Source organism: Zeugodacus cucurbitae, chromosome 4 (genome assembly GCF_028554725.1).
Source record: "Zeugodacus cucurbitae isolate PBARC_wt_2022May chromosome 4, idZeuCucr1.2, whole genome shotgun sequence".
Lineage (NCBI taxonomy): Eukaryota > Metazoa > Arthropoda > Insecta > Diptera > Tephritidae > Zeugodacus > Zeugodacus cucurbitae.
Genome location: NC_071669.1, coordinates 37497604 through 37524654, shown reverse-complemented (window position 1 = coordinate 37524654; position 27051 = coordinate 37497604). Strand labels below are relative to the sequence as shown.

General features: G+C 35.8%; 1 long non-coding RNA gene across 1 annotated transcript in view; it reads left to right on the top strand.

Moving 5' to 3' along the window:
• The window catches only part of LOC128921495 (uncharacterized), a 56544-nt gene extending 32380 nt beyond the window's left edge, over positions 1-24164 (top strand). Inside the window, exon 3 of the long non-coding RNA XR_008470934.1 lies at positions 22922-24164. This is a non-coding gene — a long non-coding RNA (uncharacterized LOC128921495). The remainder of the gene's footprint in view (positions 1-22921) is intronic.
• The last annotated feature ends 2887 nt before the right edge of the window (positions 24165-27051 follow it).

The window sequence follows — 27051 nt, the reverse complement described above, 5'->3', positions numbered from 1 at the left end:
TAAGGAAATCTCTGAAAAAACGACTCCTGAGGATTTAATTGATATAGCTTTAGTAGTTTATGTACAAAAAACTTAGTAGGGCGCGGGGCCATGCCCACTTTTCTAAAAAAATTACATCCAAATATGCCCCTTCCTAGAACAATCCTTTGTACCAAATTTTATTTCTATAGCTTTATTTATGGCTTAGGTATGACACTTTATGTGTTTTCAGTTTTCGCCATTTTGTGGGCGTGACAGCGGTCCGATTCCGCCCATCTTCTAACTTAACCTTTTTATGGTGCCAAGGAACACGTGTTCCAAGAGATATCTCAATTATTATTATCTCATTAAGATATCTCGGACAGACGGACAGACGGACGGACGGACAGACAGACATCCGGATTTGAACTTTACTCGTCACCCTGATCACTTTGGTATATATAACCTTATATCTAACTCGTTTAGTTTTAGGACTTATAAACAGCTTAATACTCTCTTAGCAACTTTAGTTGCGAGAGTATACAAATAAGTTAAGAAAAAAACAAGTAAGGAAAGGCTAAGTTCGGGTGCAACCGAACATTTTATACTCTCGTAATTTATTGAAGAAATTTTATTAAGAGAACACCCAAATTTACCTATAAATTCGGCACAAAGTTTAATAGAATAACGAAAATCGTCCTATATAGTGTATGAGGGCTGAGGAAATTCCTGAACCAATTTCATTCATTTTCACCAGCAAGGTACACTATATCCAAGACTATACAATCACTTAATTTCGCTAAGATATCTCACATATTAATCAATGCATATGTGCAGATTAAAGCCCATCATATTTTTGAAAAGCCTATAATTAGGTATATGGGAGCTAGGAGATGTTATTATCCGATTTTAATAATTTTTGGAATCGAGACACACTATTAGAATAAACAATTTCCTCTGAATTACATTAAATTATCAGAGAGATTTATCCATATTTTCGGTTAAAATTTACCCTTAGGCGCGGAGTTCAACATGTTCGATAACAGGGGCCTTGAAAAGTTATAGTCCGTTTTCGACAATTTTTTCTCAAGTGAAGCCAGAGATGATATGTACTATTTGAGTAAAGTTTTATTCCGCAATCTTCATTGGTTCCTTATGTATACGAATACATGATAAAGTGAAGGAATCTGATGGAATTGAATTATATGGGAAGTTGTCGTGGTTATGAACCGATTTCATCCATTTTGCACAGGTGTCATCAGGGTGTCAAGAGAGTATTATATACCGAATTTCATTGAAATAGGTCGAGTAGTTCCTGAGATACGGTTTTTGACCCATAAGTGGGCGATGCCAAGCCCATTTTTCATTTTCTAAAAAAAATCTGAGTGCAGCTTCCTTCTGCTATTTCTTCTGTAAAATTTAGTGTTTCTGACGTTTTTCGTTATTGAGTTAACCCACTTCTAGTAGTTTTCAACCTAACCTTTGTATGGGAGGTGGGCGTGGTTATTATCCGATTTCTTTCATTTTTGGACTGTATAAGAAAATTGCTAAAAGAAACGACTGCAGAAAGTTTGGTTTATATAGCTTTATTGGTTTGCGAGTTATATACAAAAATCCTATTTGAGGGCGGGGTCACGCCCACTTTTCCAAAAAAATTACATCCAAATGTGTTCCTCCCTAATACGATCCTATGTTCCAAATTTTATTTTCATAACTTTAATTATGGCTTAGTTATGACACTTTATAAGTTTGTGGTTTTCGCCATTTTGTGGGCGATTTTGCCCATTTTCGAAAGCAACCTCCTCAGGGTGCCAAGGAATACGTGTTCCAAGTTTCGTTAAGATATCTCAATTTTTACTCAAGTTATCCGTTGCACGGACAGACGGACGGACGGACGGATGGACAGACAGACATTCGGATTTTGACTCGTCTCGTCACCCTGATCATTTTGATATATATATATCTAACTCGTTTAGTTTTATGACTTACAAACAACCGTTAGGTGAATAAAATTATATGACTCTCTTAGCAACTTTTGTTGCGAGAGTATATAAGGCTTTTGCAACAGATATTCACAGCACGGAAGGACATTAGAATTTACACATTTTTAGGAAAGTGAACGTGGCCACAGCTCAACATCCGTCTGTCCGGTCAGACATTTGGTCAACCGATAATTTGATCTGGGTATCCTAATATAACTTAGGTCACACTTAAACCTTGATACTGTGAGAAGGTTGGTATTCTTGATGGTCAAAATCGGACTTCTGCAACAACTAAAAAATTGTAGTTAAACAAAAGGGGATATAACAAAAATACAATTTACGCCATAAAACTGACGGAAAACTTGGAAAGTAGTGAAAGTAGTAGAATCTTCTTAAAATAGTAGAGGAAGGCTTCACTAAAAAATAGAAAATGGTCGTAACACTACCCACTACTTGTTGACCGCTTTGTTCTAAATTGGATGCATACTATTTTGACATCCTTAAGTAATTTTGACTATGAGAATAACGGATGTACAAAACATTTTATGGCGAAATGTTGAAACACTTCAATCGCATAACCCTTCAATTGATTCCTCAGCAAAAATATTATTATTGGAAGCGGTGAAATTTGGTTGCAGCAAATACAAAATGAATTAATCTGCCAGACAATTTATGATCTATTGGATCATAACTGATTTAGTAATCCCGATACTTTGGAAACAAAAGGTTTTAATGTTGACAACATTGACTTCAAGATACAGCAATTGCTATAACATTTTTGTCTATTTTGTTTTTTTTTTTTAAATAATTAGTTTCTGTCGGCTTATGACGAACGGGGCTGAGGGTTCATTTTATTATGGAATGATACTATTGAAGAGTTTTGGGTGTGTTGGGTAATGGGTCCGGATAAAATTCATCCAAATTTCGTTTCTTGGGCTAGGAGTGAGCCTAAATATTTCGTTTTACTCCACCTAGTATGATATTTGCCTAGATAACGCTACCAATTAATATATCCACGGGTCTTGGTTTGTGGAATTGTGTATCTGCTAGCGGGAACCCGAGGTTCTTTAAGCACAGATTGGGGTCTATCGGGTATGAGGGTAAATTATCGGTAAGGCTATTCAGAATGAATGCCTTAGTTGATATTCAATAATTTGCATTTGTGTGTGAACAAAGCGTTATATTACAAATTTTTATTAGTGTTGCTGAAACCGCATTGTTTAGTCCAGTCACTTGTGCTGATACAGAGTGGGTGGGTATATTCAGACTTCGTTGAAGTCTTTGAGATATAAATGTCGCCTCTGATCCTGGATCTATAAGAAAAATCGCTGACCATTATGTTCTACTTGTACCATTGCAGTACCCAATAATATCTGCTTCCTACTTGGGTTGTGTCGGTCTTGGGTTGAGAATTCAGTGGACTGTATCTTTGTGGTGTAGGCTTGCTGATTTGAATTTTGGGTGGGTATTGAGGTATTTGCCGTGGTAGCAGCAGGTGAACTGGTCGCGTTTGGGGTTTCCGGGGTTGATTTAGGTTGAGGTCTAGTTTCTTTATGTATCAGGGTATTATGTCTTTTGTGACATTTACGGCATGAGTATTTACTGATACAATTCTTGTAGCTAAACAATTGTAGCAATGGCCGTACTTCTTTATTGTGGAAATACGCGTCTCCACATTCATTGCTAAAAATTTGCAACTATCTGCTTCCGGGTAGGGTTGAGAAGTGGTGTAATTATTACCTTTTCGGTGGTTTGAGGGTTCAGCTATTTGATTTTTAGACACGTTAACATGAAATGTGTTAAACTTCTTTTCGTCTGTGTTTTTTACTGAACTAGGATGAGACGAGTGGGTTTTTGCTAATGAAGCCTTGAAATTTCCAACAGATTCGAGGGTTTTGTATTTATGTGTTAAAAAGGAGTCGAAATTTGACCATGTGGGTATAGTGGTATTATCTGATAGGGTATATTCATATGCTTCTAACGTCTGTTTTGGTAGTATTGAACTACAAAGATATATTAATAATTAATTGTGTGTTAATTTCCAGATTTGTTAAATTAGTTAAAACGTTATTAACCGAACGTTGTAGGGCTTTTATAGCGCAGCCTGTTTCTTGGGTCACATCGAGTAAACTAAACAGAGTCTTCAATTGGGTGTTCACCTGCATTCTTTTAATTTTCATACTGGTCGACAAGATTTATCCAATTCAGTATGAAACCATCATTTGTAAGGGGTGTGTTTTTAATTGCCTTTCTTGCTTCACCTCGGGTCTTCTGAGTAAGGTGGAAAAGTTTTTCGACATTGCTAATTATCGGGTTACGGATATACATGCTGTAAACATGTCCCGAAAAGTGGGCCAATTTGTATAATCTCCGTAAAAAATGTCAGTGTCGCATGGTGGTAGATGAACTTTGGGGCCGAAATCTATTGCTGTGGCTTCTGAGGGTCTTTCCTTTATAGGTTGGTTTGTCACCTGTGTTTTACGTATATCGACATTTTCATTAATTGATGCTAAACAAGAGAGGTACATTTGATAGTGTTTTTTATATCTATCTTTGACTTTATTAAAGTCGATGCTTTCTTGGGTTTCGCGAGAAAGTCTGCGAATTGGATCATGTGCTTTTTTCGCTTCCTCGTAAAGCGAGTTTAGTTCGACTCTTTTGATTTCGATAGTGTAAACTGTTTCCTCTTCAGTGTGAGTCTGGAAATAATCTTCCAAAAATTCGATTAAATCAGTTGTGGTGAATTTGAAATCTTCCATTTTAGTAGGAGGGGTGGGTATTGTTTGGGGTAGTAGAAATAGTTTGATAAATTGGGTGGAGAATGAACTTAGATTAACTCGAATTGATTTTTTTTTTTTGAAGTGTAAAAAGTTTTAATATTTGAAATAGAAAAATTATTTTTATAATCTATACGCAAAATAGATGATTAAAATTGACACGCAAAAATTTATTGAATGATCGCAATTTTTCCTGTTGGGTCACCGTTCAAATTTCCTGTTGGGTCGTTGGTCGTTCTATAGTGTACTGCTCGCTATTAGTGTCCGCCACCAACAATTCTTATACGAATTAGTTCGCTAGTTCGTAGGTATGGAAGTAGATGAGTGCGATTGTGTATATTTCTTTAAGTATTTATTATTTTTGTTACTAGAAGAGTGCAATAACCAATTATGTATTTTATTCTTGTACTTCTTCTTTCGGGTGTATTTATATATGTACACAAGTAATTAATGCAATAAAAACTTAGTGAAACTCAATAGTCAAATAAATTGAATTTAAGAATCCTTAAGCGCATTGAAAATTTAACAATTTTTATTTACACTTTTAACATTAATATTTTTAATAAATATGGGTCGCACTTACAGTTTTTGCCTTTTTGGATAGTGTAAGGTATTTTTTTAATATTTTTGTGACCTATTGGTGGTGTTCGGCATGCAAGCTTTTTGTTGGGTACACTATGTTTTCGTGATGTAATTCAAAATGTCGGCTTACGACGAAGGGGGCGGATTTGCGGTTTTAAAGAAAAGTTATAATTTTGGAATTTACCGTTATAATAATTCAGTGTATTTTGTTTAATATTAAGTGTACATTAAATTTTTGAAGGGTGTGTGTGTACAATAGTTGTTAATATGTTTAAATACAATGTAACTTTAATTCAGTGTTGTTTCGCGTATGATTTTTCCTTGTGTTGTATAGTGTTGAATATTGTGATTGTGGGGGATTTGTTCTCCGAGTTATTCTCGAAGTAATTGTTGAATTGTTGTTCTCACTGTTCACTTTCCTTTTTGTGTAGTAAATTTGTGTTTTGGATATTTGATTCACTTATTCCACTGTGTATTGAGTTTGTGTGTTTTTTGATTTGTTCACTTCAAAAAAAAGCGCGAGTGTATTGATCGGGTCCTTCCAATGATGTCTTCTTTTTCTTCGTGTAATGTTGTGTTGTAAAAATTAGTAAAGTTGGTTTGGTCGGTTTATCTCCTCTGCATTACTGTTCTTTTACTTTTCGGAGTAATTGAAAGTAATGTAGAGGAGTTTTTTGTTTGCACTAAACAGTTACTCTCTAAATAATTTCACTTTATCAAATAGTTTACCAGAATAGAATTTAACATACATATACCTCATCCATAGCAATGCGTGGTCCTGCCACTAGTATTATTTAAGTATTAGACCCGTCAGATTCGAATGCTTCGAGCAGAAGGTCTCTTGTTTCACTTATTACCTCTTAGCTTTCGTGCTCAACATCTCGTCTTTGAAAACTACCGCAATTGTTAAAGTCCATGCCTTAAGAGAGATTCAAACTACATACATACTACATACATATTCAATTTATTTATATATGCAGTATATATGTATCAGGAGTACGGCTGGAATCATTTACTTGGAATAATAAAGTCAAGTACATATTTAGTTAATTGAATTAATGGAAGTAAGCTAATAATTTTTCCCGTCTGGGCTTATTCGCAGCCATATACAACTCAACTATATGAGTACATATATACGAAGGATGCTCAAATACAACAATGCTTGGAATAACAAATTGAAAGTAGGTGACAAACGAATGAAATGTGCGTAGAAAAGAAAAGCAAAAGACAAGTAAGGAGTAAAGTAACGAACAATCAAGCAAGCTTATGCGCTCTTGGATGGCATACAACTCTGGTTTCTGTTTTTGATGGAAACAGTTGCGGCTAATTTCTCTTTCAATATACATATACTCATAAATATTTAAGTAACTTTATCGTATTTTGCTTTAGCAAATGAAAACGGGCTACTAAGCGAAATATTTCATCATTGTTTCTTTAGTTTTAGTATTTTTATAATTTAAATGTCACATTACTCGCTAAGCGTCTTCCAGTTTATTATTTTGGTTTGCTTCTCTTTTATTAAAGTTTTGCTGTGAACGTTGGCGCGCTCTATTTGCACACTTAACTTAGGCCGTTAAAGTTGGTGTAAAATTGAAAGCATAGATAGTTGTCTGGGAGACAAATCACGATAATTTAATATGAATATACAGTAATCCCTGCTTTAGTGGCACTGCTAAAAATGTAACACTAAAATTGGAAGGGCACTTAAAAGAATTCCGCTTAAGTGCCTCGAGGTACTTACCAAATTTTTTTTCAAATATCTCGATCTAGTATTTCTTTCTTTTAGAATGAAAATCACATTTATTTCTTATTATGTGTTCAAATATCATTGAACATGCTTATTTGTTTAGTGTCAGCAAAGCCGAGATGCTAAAAAACGTAAATATGTATACATAAATTAACATATAAACATATCTGCATTTACATGCAACACACATACATTTATATGAGGCATAAATGCCTCTATATGCAACAAGCATGCACTCAACTATCAATATATAATATATAAATATATTTGGAGTGGGAACCGCTTTAAGCGATTATAGCCGAATCCACCAGAGATCGCCACTCATTCCTCCTTTTTGCGTTTTGGCGCCAGCTGGAAACACCAAGTGAAGCCAGGTCAGGATCTAAATCGTACAGCTGATCATTCCATCTTCTGCGCTATTCGCCGTGGCCAATATTCAGAGGACCATAAATCTTCCGCAAAACCTTTCTCTCGAAACCCCAAGAGTCGTCTCATTCACCACCAAACCCATACGCTTCGCTTCCTTATACAGTCTGGGAAAAGCAGAACAAACGGCGCTGCTGTTGCTTCCGATGATATCAATATCAGCGGTGTATGCCAGCTCTTATAGAAGATTGTACTTTCCCTAATTCGCTCTGTAACTCGTATTATTTTTTCCAGCAATAGATTGAAGAAGTCGCACGAGTCTCCCTGTCTGAAACCTCGTTTGGTATCGAACGGCTCGGAGAGGTCCTCCCCGATCCTGACGGAGCTTTTGGCCTTTACACGGCCGCTGTAGTAGATATCACAAGGACCCACGTTCTTCCATCCTTGTCTCGTCCATCGCAGTTCTGGGATGGCGGTGATGTCAATTAAGGGTCCGGATATTCCAGGTGCATGCCCTCAAATCGCGATCCCTAAGACGTTTGCAGTGGTCGTCATCAAAATTGGGGTTTCTCATCCGAGGCTTTTGCTTCCTGTTCATTTGCAATTCGTTATTATGTTGTGGGTCCCAAACCCTACGCACAAGCGGGATTCGCCTTCTCACTTTAGCTCGCCTCCAAACGGATGTCTGTTGGCTACCCAGGGGATACTTGGTCTAAAACCCGAAGAATCGTTCTTGGCCATTCCCAAGTGAATAGCAATCGGAAACATTCCTCACTTGCGTGAACTTCTTCATATCACCCCATCACCCCAACTATCAATAATACACACATATATGCTGAGGAATTTGCACTTATTTATATGAATGCGCATGATAACCTATTGGTTCTAAAAATCCATTTGGGCAATTGCTTGTTTGCATTTGAAATAACCCCTTATAGTACATACCCCTATAAACATGCACACTTACATATATAATTAGTTAGTTAAGACATATTCAAAAATTGCATATAAGAAATGACAATTGGAAAATAAAATTAAATGAATGAATTAAATACTCACTCAATGCAAGTCTAGCATTCGTAAGATTTGTTAGAAACAACATTGTTTTATACAATTTGGTTCTTCGAGCCAGATTCACCTTAAGGAGCTATACCAGTGTAACCCATGGAAAATGAGGCCATTTTCGTGAATTTTTTTAAAAGAAAGTACTCGATCGATTGTTTCGAAGTTGTTTGCACAAAATAAGGTATATTTACAGCTACCTTTCAATTTTTTTTTCCATAAATATTGAAAAACAACGGAGTTATATGATGTCTTCGGAGGTGCCAAAAAAAAGTTCCCTAACTGCTGACATTTTTTTTTTGGTAAAAAAATGGTCTTTCTTTAAATGTCAAATTGACATTTTCAACCAATCAAAAAGATCGTAGGTCATTGTATAGTAAATATATTCCAAAATACTCAGTTTAAATTTGGATCGGTCAATGTATCATTGAGTTATGATGTTAGCAATTTTGAGAAATGTCGTTTCGAGAAAAATGTTTTTAAAGTTTCGACTATAGCGACATATACCAGCGAGCGGTCGCTCTTTAGAACGCTGCCATTCACAAACTATTCAAGATACGACCATACCGCTTTCACAGAGTATTTTTGAAAGTATAAACTATCGAATAAGCAGAAAATAAAAAAAAATCGATTTTTTGAAAATGCCACACTGTCACATTGTTTCCCTGTTGACAGTGCTCAGCGATTTCTATGCAAAAAATATTAAAAAGCCACTTAAAATCCAAATGAGGCATTTAAGCGAAGGCAATTAAGGGGGAATTTTATATGGAACTGTAGAGAAAACACATCGATACTGAAAAATATATGCACTTAAGAGGAAAATGCACTTAAACAGGAAGGCACTAAAGCGGGGATTACCGTAATAATAAAATTTATTATTCAGCAAATAAAACTATAAGTTATGCTGAAAATTGGTTTTAATTCTGAAATTCTGATGTTACCGGAGAAAGATCTAGTGAAGTGATACATATGTGGTATGAATTCGAAGAATAACTATCTATCAATAATACACTGTGACCTAGGTATTAATTTGGAGAATGAAACGTTATATTAGCGTCTTTGCCGAGTTGGTGAAACAACGCCATAGGACTCGATTCTCTGGCCACGTACGAATTAGATAGGTTGGTTGCATATATATTGCAAACCACCACAGCTATATATAGTAAACCAAACTTTTCCAGTCATATTCTTTGCATACCTCATTACACACCATGAAAATAGGTGAAATCGGATAATAACCACGCCCACCTCTTATACAAAGGTTATGTTGAAAATTACTAAAAGTGTGTTAACTCACTAATGAAAAACGTACAGAAGATGTGACAGAAGGAAGCTGTAGAAATCGGATTATAACTTTTCAAATCACCTTTCTTTTCTGCTTTTCTCTTCAAGGCTTCTCTCAGGTATTTTATTGTAATTCAATGCGAATCTTTTACTTCTAATAGTGTGTCTCTATACCAAAAATGGTTAAAATCTGTCATAACTTCCCCTAGCTTAATGTTTTTCAGAAATACGGTGGTAGTCTTACATATAGTGTGCTTTCGTGGTTAAAAGGAGTGAAATCGGTTCAGGAATTACCTATATATATGATGATTTTCGTTATTCTATTATTCTATCCGAATATATTGATCGAATTGTGTGTTTTTCTTCTTCTTGACTGGCGTAGACAGCGATTACAGCGGGCCACGCATCTCTCCTTTTGGCAGTTTAGCGTCAATTGGAAATACCAAGTGAAGCCAGGTCCATCTCCACCTGGTCCTTCCATTGGAACATTTTCGTCCATTCGATCAACATGCCCTAGCCAGCGTAGCCGCTGTCTCTTTATTCGCTGAACTATGTCTACGTCGTCGAATAACACATACAGCTCATCATTCCATCGTCTGCGGGTTTCGCCGTTGCCAATGCCAAGGGACCGTAAAGGACTCCTAATGCCGTCTCATCGAATGTTGACATCGTCCACGCTTCTGTACCATAAAGTAGGACGGGAATGATGAGCGACTTGTAGAGTTTGGTTTTTGTTAGTCGAGAGAGGAATTGCTTTTCAATTGCCTACTCAGTAAGATATAAGATCGAAGTATTTGAGAAAAAGTCTGGTAAGAACCTCGAGGCACTTAAGCGGGATTTATTTAAGTGCCTTTCCCGCTTAAGTGCCTCAAAAGTCTTGCATGTTAAGAAGGGACACTTAAGCGGAGCTTACTGTATTTCCTTATGCTGGAATCAGTACTACAGACGACCATATTTTGGGCCCGGCGAAGTCGATCAGCCTCAGTCCAATTGACAATGTTTCAACATGGATTTTTTAATTTCTGATTTTCCGACTGTTGTGTCAAATACACCTTCTTTATCCATCCTAGCGATGAAATCGCCAAGCACGATTTTGACATCGTGGCGGGGGCAGGTACGTTCTAGGAGTTCATAGAAGGTATCTTTGATCACATCGTCCTTCTCTTCCGTGGGCGCAAATAAACGATATGTCAAAGAACTTCGCTTTGATGTGGATTGTGGCTAGACGTTCATCCACCGGAGTGAATGCGACAGAGTCTCTCTCCCACCACGAATCCCACACAATTGGGGTTTCTCATCCGAGACTGTTGCTTCCTGTTCATTGGTAATTCGTTATTACGTTGTGGGTCCCAAACCCTACGCTCCACCGCACAAGCGGGATTCGACTTCTCACTTTAGCTCGCCTCAGAAGGGATGTCTGTTGGCAGAGGATACTTAGTCTAAGACCGAAAGTCGTGAGCTGTTTGAGCCACATGCAAAAGAATCGGTCCTGGCCACTCTCAAGTGAATGACAGTCAGAAACTTTCCTCACTTACGTGAACTTCTACTTATGACTCCATCCTCCGAATTATGTGTTATCTTAATAAACTTACATCAATAAATTGCGAGAGTATAAAATGTTCGGTTACACCCGAACTTAACCTTTCCTTACTTGTTACGTGTACTTATATTACAATTTCTTAAAACTGACTGTTTTACTTGAATGAAGCCCTAACCCCTTAGTATGAGACTTCTGTAATTTCTATCTACAATTTTAATCATATACAAAGAAGTCTTCTGTATTCAAAGATGAAACCTAGGTTTCCAAATTTGATACTTGAAATCGAAAGAATTAAAAATTGGTATTGCTTCAAAATGTATGCTAAATATGAATGTTAAAAAATATAAATGAGAATTCATCGCTCTGCTGGAATACCAAACAGCCAACAAACATTCTTATTCGCCTCGGTTGTTCGATTTCTGTCTTGAATCAAGGTTGATTCTGATCACATTCTAATCAATAAGTCGTGTTAGCTGAAAGTCTCCAATGTTGAAGCAGCTTTGGAATATCACTTCACACAACGATTTTCTATGAACACATTTGTAAAAAAATAAAATTAAAGCAAAGAAAAAATCGATTTCATCTACAAGCATGATTCAATTATAAAAGGTTTGGTAAGTAGTGACAGCTAATATTTGACACTGCGTTACAAAAGGTTGTATTTGCGAAGGAAAGAAAAAAGGGAAAAATTAATTCGCTTTTTTTGTGAACGTAGTTAAAAATATATTCAAAGTAGTATAAAATATACTACTATTCTCGATCCAAAATTAATAAGTAGCACGAAAATATGTCCTGTTTTCTTCTAATAATGGTTTGAATTTTTATTTTTTGTATAGGTGAGTGATGTCCAGTGCAGAGAGTTAATATCTATTTAATATTAATAGTCATAGAGAATATAATATTTAAAATTTTTCTCCATGAAACAAACATTTAATTTTATTTTCGGACACCTATTAACAAATTACTCTGGCCTAATTTTAACCACACATTATGATTTCGTTTCAAGTGAAGCGCTAGAAAGAATCTAACAATGGATAAATAACGTTGATTGATTACATGATCTTGTAACGAGAGAGTTACAAAAAGAGCCAGAGTTGGAGATATAGTCCCAATTCCTTCTGTGGAAAATAAAACAATTGTAAAAATAAAGAAGTACTCTATATTCATTGTGCTACAGCTCTGAAGAATTCTAAGAAAAATCTCAAAATGTATTATTCAGATGTTATATATTTATCCAATACTTTTATCTTTGATCAAATATTTAGTATATATATTTCTACTAGACTTGACAGTGTTAATTTCGGGAATATATATGAAACCTATGAAATAAACGCTTAGACACCTGAAAATCGCTGGTTCTCACATACATATGTACATCTACATATGTCTAAATATTACGGTTCCGCTTCAAGGAGAAGGAACATTGAGATCAGTAAAATAATATAAGGGTGATTGATTACATAACCTTTTATTGGGAGAATTGCAAAAGACAATGGAAGGACTAGAGTTCGAAAAATATTCCTGATTTCCTTATGTGAGAAACAAGCAAAACAGATAAACAGCGAAGTACAATGAACACTTTTTATTAAAAATTAGGTTTAAACGGTAGTTACGTAATAAAAATTGAAGATAACTAGACTTCTTTTAACTCCTTTGTTCTTCCAACCGTGGCAGTCAAAATAATCTTCTTATATCTCTACTTGTTACTTTCTGTTTTGAACTTTCCTTTGAGACGAAATATCGGTATCCAATCCCTAAACCAATCTGCAATCCTTGTAACTGCGCCTTTTTATCAATGGTTTTTCTTTAATCGCTTTAATCGCAATACCCAGATTCAATAAAAAACGCGATTAATTATCTTCTCGATATACATAACCGCATATGTATATAAACGAAACGGTTATGATAGTTTTAATATTCAAAATATAATTGAATAGAACAATTTATTTGAATTTCTGTAACATAAAATGAAAATGTCAAAAGAAAAATCGAGAAAAACATATACAATTGAAACAATATTGTACACCCCTTGAGTTGATAAATATCTGCTACTATTTACAACTTTTTTTTAAACAATTTTCTGGATAAATTTCAAAAAAAAAAACATTATTGTTTTGCTAACGCAGAAGGGTTGTCAAAAAAGAGCGAGAAAGCTGTTTACTTATCAAACCTTTTACAATTGAATCATGATCTACAAGCTAGAAGCGCCCTGTTTATTCAAAAACAAAATTTTATAGAACAATATTTGCTTTTCTAGTAACAACAAATGCCTAAATCCGTATTTGCCTTAGTTCCCAAGCTTCTTCATATGTTCGAACATCCGCCTTTGGTGTTTGTTCAAATCTATTCATGTGTACTTTGCATATGTTGAATTGGCTTATTGACTTTCAAGCTTAAGTGGTGAAGCAAACAAAGCAAACACAGTTGCATATTTGCATTCGGAGAATATTTGTTTCCTTTGTGTGGATACTACACAAGTGAACATTCCGATTACATATGTGCTCATGTCTGTCCACACTCAAAATGAACTGCTAATGTAAATAATTAATTGAATACCGCACCTTACAGAATATCCATTGGTGCCCGTTTAGGAAATGTGTGTATTCTCTATTGATTGGATAAGTCAGAAGTTTCAAACTTACGAATGAATTAAGAGGATGCAAAAAGATGGTGAAATAATAACTAACATGACAAAGAGAAAAGAGAGCTCTTAACACAAAGAGATGCTTGACCCACCAAAGCAAACAGAACAAACTATATGTATATGTTATAAAGCTTTTGTATAATATGTATATAGATATGTATATTTGCGTTTACAAATATAATGGCATATGCTGTACAGACATGTACGAAGGCTTTTATATTGATCCTTATTCTTCAGTAATGAAGTTAATACGTACGAGAGCCAAAATAAGGAAATATTATTGCTTAGACATTGTTAAACCGATAGAGTCTCTATAACTAGTTCCGTTATATGAATAACTTGATCTCATAGACGCTTTTGTGGCAAAGCAATATAAAAAGGAACAGTGAATTTTAAAACATTTATACAGAGGTAGTCAAAATTATTTACACATCGGACATTTTTTCACAAGTTTGACACAAAAAGCTTTCGCTTGTTGTTGTTGTTATCGCAGGGTAACAAAATGCTATGTTGTTGTAAACCTTGATCTATTCCTGAGCGAATGAATGAATGATCAGTTTGGCTAGAATGATCAGTTTGGCTAGAATAGCTAGAAATATGGCGGAGATATAAGCAAATTGACTGAAGACTCACAGTAGTCAAAAGTATTTACCCAAATTTTTTTTGCGTCAAATATATTTACACACAACTTGAACTGTATTACCCAGTTCTTATTGAATGACAACTTTAAAATTTTAATGATCAGTATATGTTCCTAATCTAAGGCGATAAATTCATAATTGGTTACATTACCATTGGCATCAATAACAGGCTGCTTTATGGTCCGAATTGATTCAAGCCAATTGTGCGCTAAGTTAACAGTTAATTTAGACCAAATGTTGGTAATTTCGGCGTTTTCGGTTATTATATCAATTGTCCTCTGATATTTAACGAAACCAAAAATATTTGCAATAAAGTTTTGGTCCGGGCTGTGCGGAGGTCAACTTGATTTGCTTCACTTAAAACTTTTGTAGGTAAAGATCCTTAATGAAATGGAGCATTGTCCCGTTGTAAAATGTAGTAAATAGTTGAAAAAGGCCGACTAACCACTACAATGACATGGTCAAGTGAATTCTGATATATCCGGTTGATTAAGGTTCCCTAAATTAGTACCAAATCTCCAAAATAGATGTAAGGAAAATTTCCCCAAAAAATCATAATTTCACTCCCGACCCTATTTAGCGTCTAAACTGCATTATTCTTCTTTTCACGTGGTAAATGCATAAAGCGTTTACTAGAGAAGCAATGGAACTAAAATTTAGCCTTATCTGTCCACGACACGCTTTAGGATGCAATCTATGGCAAATGAGAGGCATATCGCTTTTTTGGTTTCGGAAATAAAGCTTTCATGGTTTCGGAAGTGGTCAACTTTATGCGCAACGTAGGTATTTATGTTACTACATATTTTTAAATGTCCTTAACAGTGTAGCATCATTGACTGTTCATGCAATATGCTGATTCGATGCCGCTGCAATATTAACAGGACTAATTGTGGGATTTTGTAAGACAGTTCCTACTAAACTTCTGCATTCTCTTTGAGTTATCACAGGTTTCCGCCCAGTTATCTTTAAATTGTCCTTGCAATATTTCGGGTCCTCTTTTTTAATAACATTATAAATAGTATTCCATCAAATTCTATAAATTATAACTAACTCCGAAGCCGAAACCCCAGTCTTAAACTTAGTAACAGTCTCCGATCTAGTTATAATCCTTAATTCCTTTGATTTCTGCACTTTATTTACCAATTTTTATATTTTAAGGCTGAGTTAGTTTGTTTTAAATGCCACAGAATCCAATTACTACTTTTGCTAAAACCAAATCCAAGGATAAAGGCTAAATCGTCGTGTGTAAATACTTTTGACTACTGCGAGTCATCGGTTAATTTGCCATTTCTCTGTTATATGTCCAGCTATTCTCACCAAACTGGCATCATTCGTTTAGGAATAGATTAAGGTTTCCAACAACATAGCATTTTGTTACCCTGCGACAACAACAACAACAAGCAAAAACTTTTTGTGTGAAACTTGTAAAAAAACGTCCGATGTGTAAATAATTTTGACTACCTCTGTATATTTTAAGTAAAAAATGTTCCAGTCTGAATTTAGTACTTATAGCGTTTTCTTTTCTCGATGAAAATGCTGCCTTTTTATATTTCAACATTATACAAATGCTGTACTACCTTTTTGAATGTTTTCCATTTTTTACGTGATAAAAGAACAGAGAAATGTCTTCCTATTATGCTAGTCAACTCTCATCCATAAATTGAAAATCCGAATACAGGGCAGAATAAATGTTACATTTTTTTGAGAAAAGAAAACGCTATTAGTTTATGATCAAATTCTTTATTCGGCAGGGATTCATATTGAAATCGTAAATACTTCAACTTTTAAAGAACGTTGTACAAGCGTAAAAGTACGTCTACTTGGATCACTTGATAGATCTGGCAGCAGAATAATAATGATACGGCCCTCGAATATCGAATATATATAAAATCTGAAAAAATTAAACGAGCATTATATGCTTTGGTGATAGAATCATGCAAGGGAGCGTGTTTAATGGAACTAATAAAGGCTATATTTCTATATTTACGTATCTACATTGGTCAAAACCTTCCACACTGCGAATATCCAACGCACGTAGCAAAGTATTCATTAATGAACACCGGTAGCATGAGGCCAAGATGTGAAGCTGTGGTGTGGTGTTGTCGCCAACCTACGTGACTGGGCACACGGTGATCACATTAAAGCGCCTTTGTCATTTATGTCCTATTACTATATGAAGGCTGAGTAGAATGCATGGCATATGATGAATGGACCACAACTGGCAGCTGTGCAAAATGAAACCCAATATTGCAATATTTCGACCAGAACACAGTTGTGGCAAAGGGGAAGGACCACACCGAATTGTTTTTGCAATAAACGATTCAACTCAACTTGACTAAGTTGACAAAGGCCCACTGTGTGCGGTTATTACGATTACGGTAATATATGTATATTGCTGTGACTTTTTGCTTCCGTTAGAGATAATTAATTGATGTGTTGGATATTGATTCCGTACGAAATTTGTGGTCTTCTAGGAATTTTTGTTGTTTTACTCATGAGACACAAGCTTTAAACATAAGTCATGAACGTTATTTACGCTATTCTCATGGTAGCGGTAATACATATGGGCATTTCCGTCATGTCGAACGTGACAATCGTACACCTTTCAACTAAAAAAAAAATATGAAATAAAATGTTTTTTAATTGTGACAATAGGATTTTTTAATAGCTCTCCATTAGCTCTACATTTAGTGTTAAGGTTGATTTTGGAACGGTTTTCATTTTCAAGATAATTGCAAAAAACCAAGACATTCGCACGGCACAATAAATGGAAGTCGTTTTTGGGGACAATGATTCAAACGGCGATTTCAGCGAATTGTGAGGCAATATTCAAATGTTTTTGATTGTAGAGCGTTGTGAATTGGTATGAATTTCACCCAAAAATTTATAGTTTTTTTTATAATTAAATATTTGCCACATTCGCACGGGACATGTCGCACGGGACATTTTTTTCCATCATAATATTTATGTTGATTTTCTTGTTATAATACGGAATTATTTAACAACAAGTCCAATAAAATGGCTTAAAAAAGTAGTAAATGTATTTATTTATTTATTTTAACTAATATCCAACGAGAAACACAACAAAAATTCTATAGTATGAAATGAAAATAGTATTATGAATGTGAAATACAGTTTTTTCAGAAAATGCTGTCCTCGGGTATACAATTTTTTGGATTTCGTTATCTGCTAGACTTTCCTTTCGATAACTGCTCTCACTCCATCGACGGCTCCTTGCGAAAAAAATATATTCTAATGAAGAGTATTTTAATTATTTTATAAAATCAACCAGGCTTGATAATATAAATTTGATTTTAAACTGAGAGCAGTTACCTTAAAAAAAATAAATATTTTAGAAAAGCAACTAAAGGATTTCTTAATTTTATTTAAGAGATTAATCAAGAAAATAATATGTCATGCGTTAACTTGTCATTTTTTAAAGCAGACGATTTTCTCCTGACAACCTATGTTAAAATGAGCACTCTTATAAGCCTATAATTTTTGCCAAAATCTATTTGAATAGCTATTTCAGTGGAATTTAAAGTGCGGTTTTTGCTCATAATTGGTTATGAATTAATTTAAAATTAATTTAATATAAATAAATTTAAATATTTTCCTATGAAAATATGCAAAAACTTTGTAATTCTAATAATGTTTAATATTTTGTCTGTGGTGGACCTTCTGGCGGAAATGCCCATATGCTTTTTGTTGTACATTGTTATTTGTGAAATGTGGGTTTCTACACTTAAGCTTAAACTACACTGGTCGCGTATGCGAATACGAAAAAATGCGCTTGACTGCGTATCCTATAGCTCTCATAGGAACGGAGCGGGACAAGTTATAATAGAAGGCGATGGAGGGAAAAAAGGCGTGGCTCACTCCCGCCCGCCCACTTCTTTACATATATACATATACATATTCATAATAAGACATTTCTATACATACATATACATATATACAGATTATTAATGAGGAATTATAATCAGATATTTAAGAAAAAATGTTGTTATGTTCGTATCTGAGAGATTTACGGAATTAGTCAAAAAGACTGAGGCCCCCATGTTCTGGGGACTTAAAGGTTATAGTCCGATTACGGCGACTTTTATTAGTCGATTTTCCTGTTTGTAAAAAAATCTAAATGCAGCTTCCATCTGCCATTTCTTATGTGAAATTTAGTGTTTCTGACATTTAGTAATTTTCAACCTAACCTTTGTATGGGTGGTGGGCGTGGTTATTATCCGATTTCTTTAATTTTTGGACTGTATTAAGAAGTGGCTAAAAGAAACGACTGCATATTTGGTTTATATAGGTTTATTGGTTTGCGAGATATATACAAAATACATATTTGTGGGCGGGGCCACGCCCACTTCTCCAAAAAAATTACATCCAAATATGCCCCTTCATAGTGCGATCCTTTGTACCAAATTTTATTTCCATAGCTTTATTTATGGCTTAGTTATGGCAATTAATGTGTTTTCGGTTTTCGCCATTTTGTGGGCGTGTTTTGCCCATCTGGTCCGATTTTGCCCATCTTCGAAAGCAACCTTCCTATGGTGCCAAGAAATAAGTGTGCCAATCAAGATATCTTAATTTTTACTCAAGTTACAGCTTGCACAGACGGACGGACAGACAGACATCCGGATTTGAACTCCACTCTTCACCCTGATCACTTTGGTATATATAACCCTATATCTAACTCGTTTAGTTTTGGGTGTTACAAACAACCGTTATGTGAACAAAACTATAATACTCTCTTAGCAACTTTGTTGCGAGAGTATAACTTCTTCTTCTTCTTCTTAACTGGCGTAGAAACCGCTTACGCGGTTATAGCCGAGTCCACAACAGTGCGCCACGCATCTCTCCTTTTGGCGGTTTGGCGCCAATTGGTAATACCAAGTGAAGACAGGTCCTTCTCCACCTGGTCCTTCCACCGGAGTGGAGGTCTCCCTCTTCCTCGGCTTCCACCAGCGGGTACTGCATCGAATACTTTCAGAGCTGGAGCACTTTCATCCATTCGAACAACATGACCTAGCTAGCGTAGCCGCTGTTTTTTTATTCGCTGGACTATGTCTATGTCGTCGAATAACACATACAGCTCATCGTTCCATCGTCTGCGGTATTCGCCGTTGCCAATGTTTAAGGGACCATAAATCTTCCGCAAAACCTTTCTCTCGAAAACTCCTAGTGCCGTCTCATCGGATGTTGACATCGTCCACGCTTCTGCACCGTAAAGTAGGACGGGAATGATGAGAGACTTGTAGAGTTTGGTTTTTGTTCGTCGAGAGAGGACTTTACTTTTCAATTGCTTACTCAGTCCAAAGTAGCACCTGTTGGCAAGTGTGATTTTGCGTTGGATTTCCAGGCTGACATTGTTATTGCTGGTTCCCAGGTAGACGAAACTATCTACAACCTCAAAGTTATGACTGTCAACAGTGACGTGGGAGCCAAGACGCGAGTGCGCTGACTGTTTGTTTGATGACAGGAGATATTTCGTCTTGCCCCCGTTCACCACCAGACCCATACGCTTCGCTTCCTTATCCAGTCTGGAAAAAGCAGAACTAACGGCGCGGGTGTTGTTTCCAATGATATCGATATCATCGGCGTACGCCAGTAGCTGTACACTCTTATAGAAGATTGTACCTTCTCTATTTAGCTCTGCAGCTCGTATTATTTTCTCCAGCATCAGGTTAAAGAAATCACACGAGAGTGAGTCACCTTGTCTGAAATCTCGTTTTGTATCGAACGGCTCGGAGAGGTCCTTCCCTATCCTGACGGAGCTTTTGGTGTTGCTCAACGTCAGCTTACACAGCCGTATTAGTTTTGCGGGGATACCAAATTCAGACATCGCGGCATAAAGCAGCTCCTTTTCGTGCTGTCGAAAGCAGCTTTAAAGTCGACAAAGAGATGGTGTGTGTCGATCCTATTTTCACGGGTCTTCTCCAAAATTTGGCGCATGGTGAATATCTGGTCAGTTGTTGATTTTCCAGGTCTAAAGCCACACTGATAAGGTCCAATCAGTTTGTTGACGGTGGGCTTTAGTCTTTCACACAGTACGCTCGATAGAACCTTATAAGCGATGTTAAGGAGGCTTATCCCACGATAGTTGGCGCAGATTGTGGGGTCTCCCTTTTTGTGGATTGGGCAGAGTACACTGAGATTCCAATCGTCAGGCATGCTTTCTTCCGACCATATTCTGCAAAAAAGCTGATGCATGCATCTTATCAGTTCTTCGCCGCCGTATTTGAATAGCTCGGCCGGCAATCCATCGGCCCCCGCCGCCTTGTTGTTCTTCAAGCGGGTAATTGCTAGTATATCAAGGTAAATAAGCATTAATTTAAAAAAAAATACAACACAAATTAGCTTTTATTAGCTTTAGCTTTTATTATTATTGAAAAATACCTTTCACTTAAAATACATTTAAAATCATTCAAATTCAGGAACATAAATATTCGGCAGACCACTTTGAATTTCCCCTTCAGTTGAGAAGTATTCACACTGTGAAAATTAATAGGTACTTACCTTTCCGATTCTATTTTTAGAAAGTCCCGTTAGATTTCCAGAAAAAACTGTTTTAACAAATAAAATTTTGTTCATTTAAGAGATAATTCGTTTACATTTTGTCAAAATATTTTGCCATCGATTTTTTGATTTTTTATAGCTCATCTCATAAGAACATGTGTATTCAATTCAACTGTCAAACGTTCGCACTCGCATTCGCGAGCTATGTAGTTTCTGCTTTATAAAACGGCTTAGACACTTATAAAAAGTTGTTATCGGAAATGTGACTGAGTAATTTATCTCGACAATGAACCTAAAATTTTCAGACAATACTATCGTAAGTAAATATCGCCATTGAACAGCAAATATAGCATTTGTAAGCAAACTAATTGCTTTCGCAACATTTATTATGATTCAGCTCTTAATGCCCCAAAAATTATTACTCACTTGCCTACTGGCGTTTATTGCGTTTACGACAGATCCCTGGAGAAAATGAGCATACAGAATAGTCGTATTCATATTGCTTGACGGAGCCCATAAATGTCGCTGAGTCCGACAACTGAATGTGCAAATTCCAGCGGCTGGGGAAAACGCAATGAAACTCAGTAACAGATATTAACTTCTACACACACAGGACATCTGCATCTGCATTACCATCAACGTCAGCCACCCACAAAGTCATAGCTGTCAAGTAAACGACATGACCCCTGGCATTTAAATCAACAAAACTTTCCTCCAGCAGGTTGGCTCGGTTCCATACAACACGAACGATTGGCTGGCTGACATGCAGGTGTTGGCCACAGAAGCTTTATTGCCTCTCCTGTTATACCACCCATTTCACAGAATGCATAATTTGTTTACTTTTGTCATCAGCCTTGGTAAGGATGCCCTGCTGCAGGACGAGTGGCTGGAAACCGAAAAGGTTGCCACCAATTTCTTTCGGCTGCGGGCACTTTAAGGCTTTTGCATTGAAGAATTTAATAGACCAAGCTATTATCGTGCTTTTAAGAGCATGCAGACACGAAAGGTGTGGCAATGGGTTTGCATTAATTTCCTTCTTTTTATAAAAAGGGCAGAAGCTTTGTTATAATTTTTGTACAAGCCTACGAACAAAAAATTTCGTGTGCTGAAATGAATTCAATCGCAAAGGCAATTTGGTATTATTCTTTCTGTTGTCTTTTCTTATTATTTTTCTTCGCTTATTCTATATTATTTTGGGCTAATGAAGGGCCCATTGAGGTGCCATTAAAGTGTGTCCCAAATAAAGTTGCTATCGAATAATAATTCATGTTTGTTTAGGTAAAAATATTTTATTTTGATTTAACCAAGTGCTTAAATTATTGTTGAATATTTTTCTTAAACGATGGAAGGTTATATGAAAAATAAATAATTTTTGACTTTTTATGATCCTAGGAAGATGAGTTATCACGCAGAATGGAGAGGGTAATCAATGAACCAGTTCTTCTGTAAACAATTCTGCCCGGTTTATGGACAATGTGCAATTTGATAACTGTAATGAGATTGTGGATTATTAGGAAAAAAAATCAATTAAGAAATACCCGAAAATTATCGTCAATTTCTATAACAACTCAACTATAAAATATGTGGATTGTTGTGCTAAGATTTGTTTCAATAACACTTTCCTTAATTCACCTGGTTGTTGTCCAACTTCGCCCATTACTAAATAGTAAACTCGGATGTATTTCGAAAATGAACTAGTAGAATGTGGCTTAAACCCTTTAAGTGGTTGTTGAGTAATAGCGTGTTTTATTAGTAAACTGATCACTCCGAAGGCATATAATTCTTAAGGTTAAATTTAATATTTCTCATATATTTATAGGTCTTGACATAACCTACAAAACGACGATATGCATGATTAGTTTGGATATTGCGTTCAACAGTTATAAACGTGTAAACATGGAGTTTGCTAACGCCGAAATTCGCGCTATTTTAAAGTTTCCGGAAGACCTGTGACGAAGAATGACATCTCCTGACATCGCCCAGAAGATGGAAGTTAGTCACCAAAACCATTTTAAAAGCTTGATGTTTGGGTGCCGCATTATTTGACGTAAAAAAACCTTCGGGACGAATCAATGCCTGCGATATGCTGCTGCAACGAACTCAATCCAGTTTTGAAGCGGATGGTGACTGGCGACGAAAAATGGATCACATACGACAATATCAAGCTCAAACGGTCGTGGTTGAAGGCCAGTGAATCGTCCCAAACTGTGGCCTAGCCGGGATTGACGGCCAGGAAAGTATTAGCTGTGCGTTTGGTGGGATTGGAAGGGAATCATCCACTATAAGCTGCTCCCATATGGCCAGACACTTAATTCTACCATCTACTGCGAACTACTGAACCGCTTGAAGCAGGCGATCGATCGAAGCGTCCAGAATTGGCCAACAGGAAGGGTGTTCCACCAGGACAACACACTTCGTTGATGACTCGTCAGAAGCTACGGGAGCTCGGATGGGAGGTTTTAACGCATCCACCATATAGCCCGGACTTAGTGTCAAGTGACTACCACCCGTTCCTGTTCATGGCGAACGCACTTGGTGGTGTAAAGTTGAACTCAAAAGAGGCTTGTGAAAAGTGGCTGTCCGCGTTCTTCGCAAATAAGGAGGGGGACTTCTACGAGGGTGGTATTATGAAGTTGGCGTCTAGATGGAAATAGATTATCGAACGAAACGGCGCATATGTGAACTAAATCCGATCACTGCCAACCAATATAATACTTCTATCACTCAAATGGACTATTGTATTGAAACACCATTTGCTTTCCAACAAAATTCGGAATACCGGTGATACACATATGATTTCTGTAGCATACTACAATACGTACTTCATGTCTGTCTCAGGTATTAAGAGCTGTGCACATGTTCATTGAGTAGGCGTTCTCCGCGGAGTGAAATTGTCAAGATCGTTTCACAAAAAAAGCGGTTATACAAAAAGTGTTCAAAAACATAAAAACAATGGTTTTATTTTAAAACCAAGTGATCTATTTAAAAAAATAAAGAGTAGAGAGTTATTTGAAAAAAAAAACAGTCATGAGAAAAGTGTTTAGTTTGTTTATAATAATTTAGTTGTAGCCTATAGGCAACATCCGCCCACTTAATTCGGGTATTAGAGGGTTAATAACAAAAGTATACCTCGAAATGACACCGATATACTTAAGCATTACCTAAAATAAAACGGTGAATAGCACCAGCGCTCCAGCTGCTGAGTGTCTATGCTTTGTTTTTCTCAATTTAAGATGAATAAAAATCCGTACATTTCTTCAGCGGTTTTTCGTTCCACTTGAATTACGCACCCAATCAGGAAAGAGAAAAGTATCCCCGTGGAGGTGCTGGTACGCTACGCAAAGCAGCGCTTGTAGTGAAACAAAAATATTTAAAATGGCAAAAGGAAATCTCTTCAATGTACTTCAGTGCTCATTTCTGTAAACACTTCTGTCTACTTGGTGGGTTTTAGCGTTAAGCAGCAACTTTATTGCAGGCCATAAATCAGTGTTAATAAATTGTAAATACCGGAAATTGAAAATTCTTGATTTACTTTCGCGTTGTTGCTGTGCTGAAACGAAACCAAAACCTAATAAATAAATCCTAATTTTTCTCTGTACTGCTTATTCAGTGTACCAAAGTTTTATACGCGGTCGCTGGTTAGCATTCTTATTACGGATACATAAATACATAAGTGCGTATATATTTATATATGTATGTATAATATATTGATTATATGAACCCCGTAGTAAAATCATACGAAATAGTTTCTAGACTGTTACTTTTCAACCTAAAATAATCTGTAACTTCAATTAACAATATCTTCCGCGAGGTCCAGAGATTTCAGAAGAAAAAAATATATAAACCTTATACCAGTACTAGTTACTTATCCTCCTCCTTTCAGAAGTCACCATTCTGGACCACTTTGCTCTCTGTTAGCCATCTCGTATTGTGTTTGTTCTTTTATCACTGGGGTGCAATCTCGCTGTGGGGTCTGTATAATTATGGCATATATATACTCGTGCTGTCGTATGTATGCATGTATATTCGTTGCTCTAAATAATATGTATGTATGTGCAGCTCACTACGTGAGTGGCGTTAGAAAACGACTTTAGCTGTTAGTTTATTGCCTAATTTGCCGCTGAAATAATTCAATTTGCCTGGCGTTGGTCGTAAAGTGTCATGGCATGGAAATACTCGTAACATTAGTGTCACTCAAGTGTTTAGTCACATTGTACTCGCAGTCGTAACTCCTTCTATTTACTTATGTTCGCTCATCTATTTCAATTTTAATGGCTGTTGCTTATGGTCCAGCTGGAAGATGTATCATAGATCAAGGCTCATAACGTTCGCACATTAACTTGCTGCAGTTAGCAGTTATGCAATAACTTGAATTAGTCAAGATGACAATGAGATTAAGATTAAAGGTACGAGATTATGCTTTAGTATCTTAGCACCAGATTGTTAACTGTTTTGCAAAATTCGCTTGTGTTGTCACTTGAAAATGCCTCAGTGCATTCGTCGTCCCAGTAAGGCAAGCCTGTAGCTTTTGTTCATTTTACATTTGAGGGGATTCTACTGGTTACTACAGCATATAGACGTATTAATGCTCAAAATATTTATACCGACTGCCAATCGGTGACGCTGGCAACAGACTCAAGTTTGTTTTAATGCTCGATATACATCTCTAGCATTTTTCTGCAGTTCCTCCATCTGAACTATTTATGTTTCGGTTCCGAATGAGACAATATTGATAGTGAAGTAAGCTAAGCTGATTTTCTTAACTTTATCCCTAGTATATATGGACACAATATTTTATTGATTTAAACACATTTATTCCAATCGAATATATGTATATTGTCCAATTTGTGTTCTCCAAATATTAACCAGCGTTTATTTATGTTAGCTGGATACTCTAAAGTATGGTTATTATTCCAAAAATATATATGCAACAAGTGAGCTGGATGAGCAATTCTTCATGGAATCTGTCGCACCCATAAACCACTGGGTAGACAACTAAATGGTGCAACTACAAATAATAAAATATTTAAATTTAAATATCGATAAGAGCGCCAGTGATAAAAATAGTCTGTAGACAAAATTTCTCTTAAACTTTGATCAATAATGAGTTCAGATAATAGACAGAATGAAATTCCTTATGTGTGAACACCAATAAATAAACGATTATTGAAAGAAAATGGTTAAATATTTTCTAGCCATAAAACGAAAAGGGGTTAGTTTTCTGAATTATACAAAATTACATAAAATGAATAAAATTATGAACAAGATATTTATAAGGAATAATATCGAAAATTTAAGCAACACGTCCAAGAAATTCTTTTAAATATGTAGTGGCTAGCATAAAATATTGTTTGACAATTGGAATTATTAAGATTAAATAATTAACAATCCATTTCGATAACTCCTACCACATAACGGTTTATATATACAGTAAACAGCATATCGGAAATACGAAAATTAATATATTCAGTATATACCGATATAAATTTTGGTATAAGCAGTAAAAAGGGCACGTTATATATAGGTTTTATATATTTATATCACTAATACATTTTGTGTTTAGTTGAAAGTATTAAGTAACTTCAATTTTTTAGTTCTTTCAACATGTACCAAAGTGCTGGAGTTATCTTAAAGTAAAAGAAGCGGACGGCGCTGATTAATTTTACATTTATATGGAAGCTAAGACAGATTGGGTTAATTATTTTGTTAAGCTCATAGACCGATTTTCGAACTGAATCAAATACACAATTTTAAATTCTATCTGATTCGTTCACTTTTCAGTATATAAATCAAGAACCAATAAATAATCAGAATAAAAATGTGTACAAATACTGCATTGGATGTGTGGCATCGCACTTTTCAAGGCCCTGATATGGTAACTGAAGACCTCAGTTCCTATGAAACGTTTTTTTTACGAAAATATCGATAGAACTCTTAGATATTGTATGG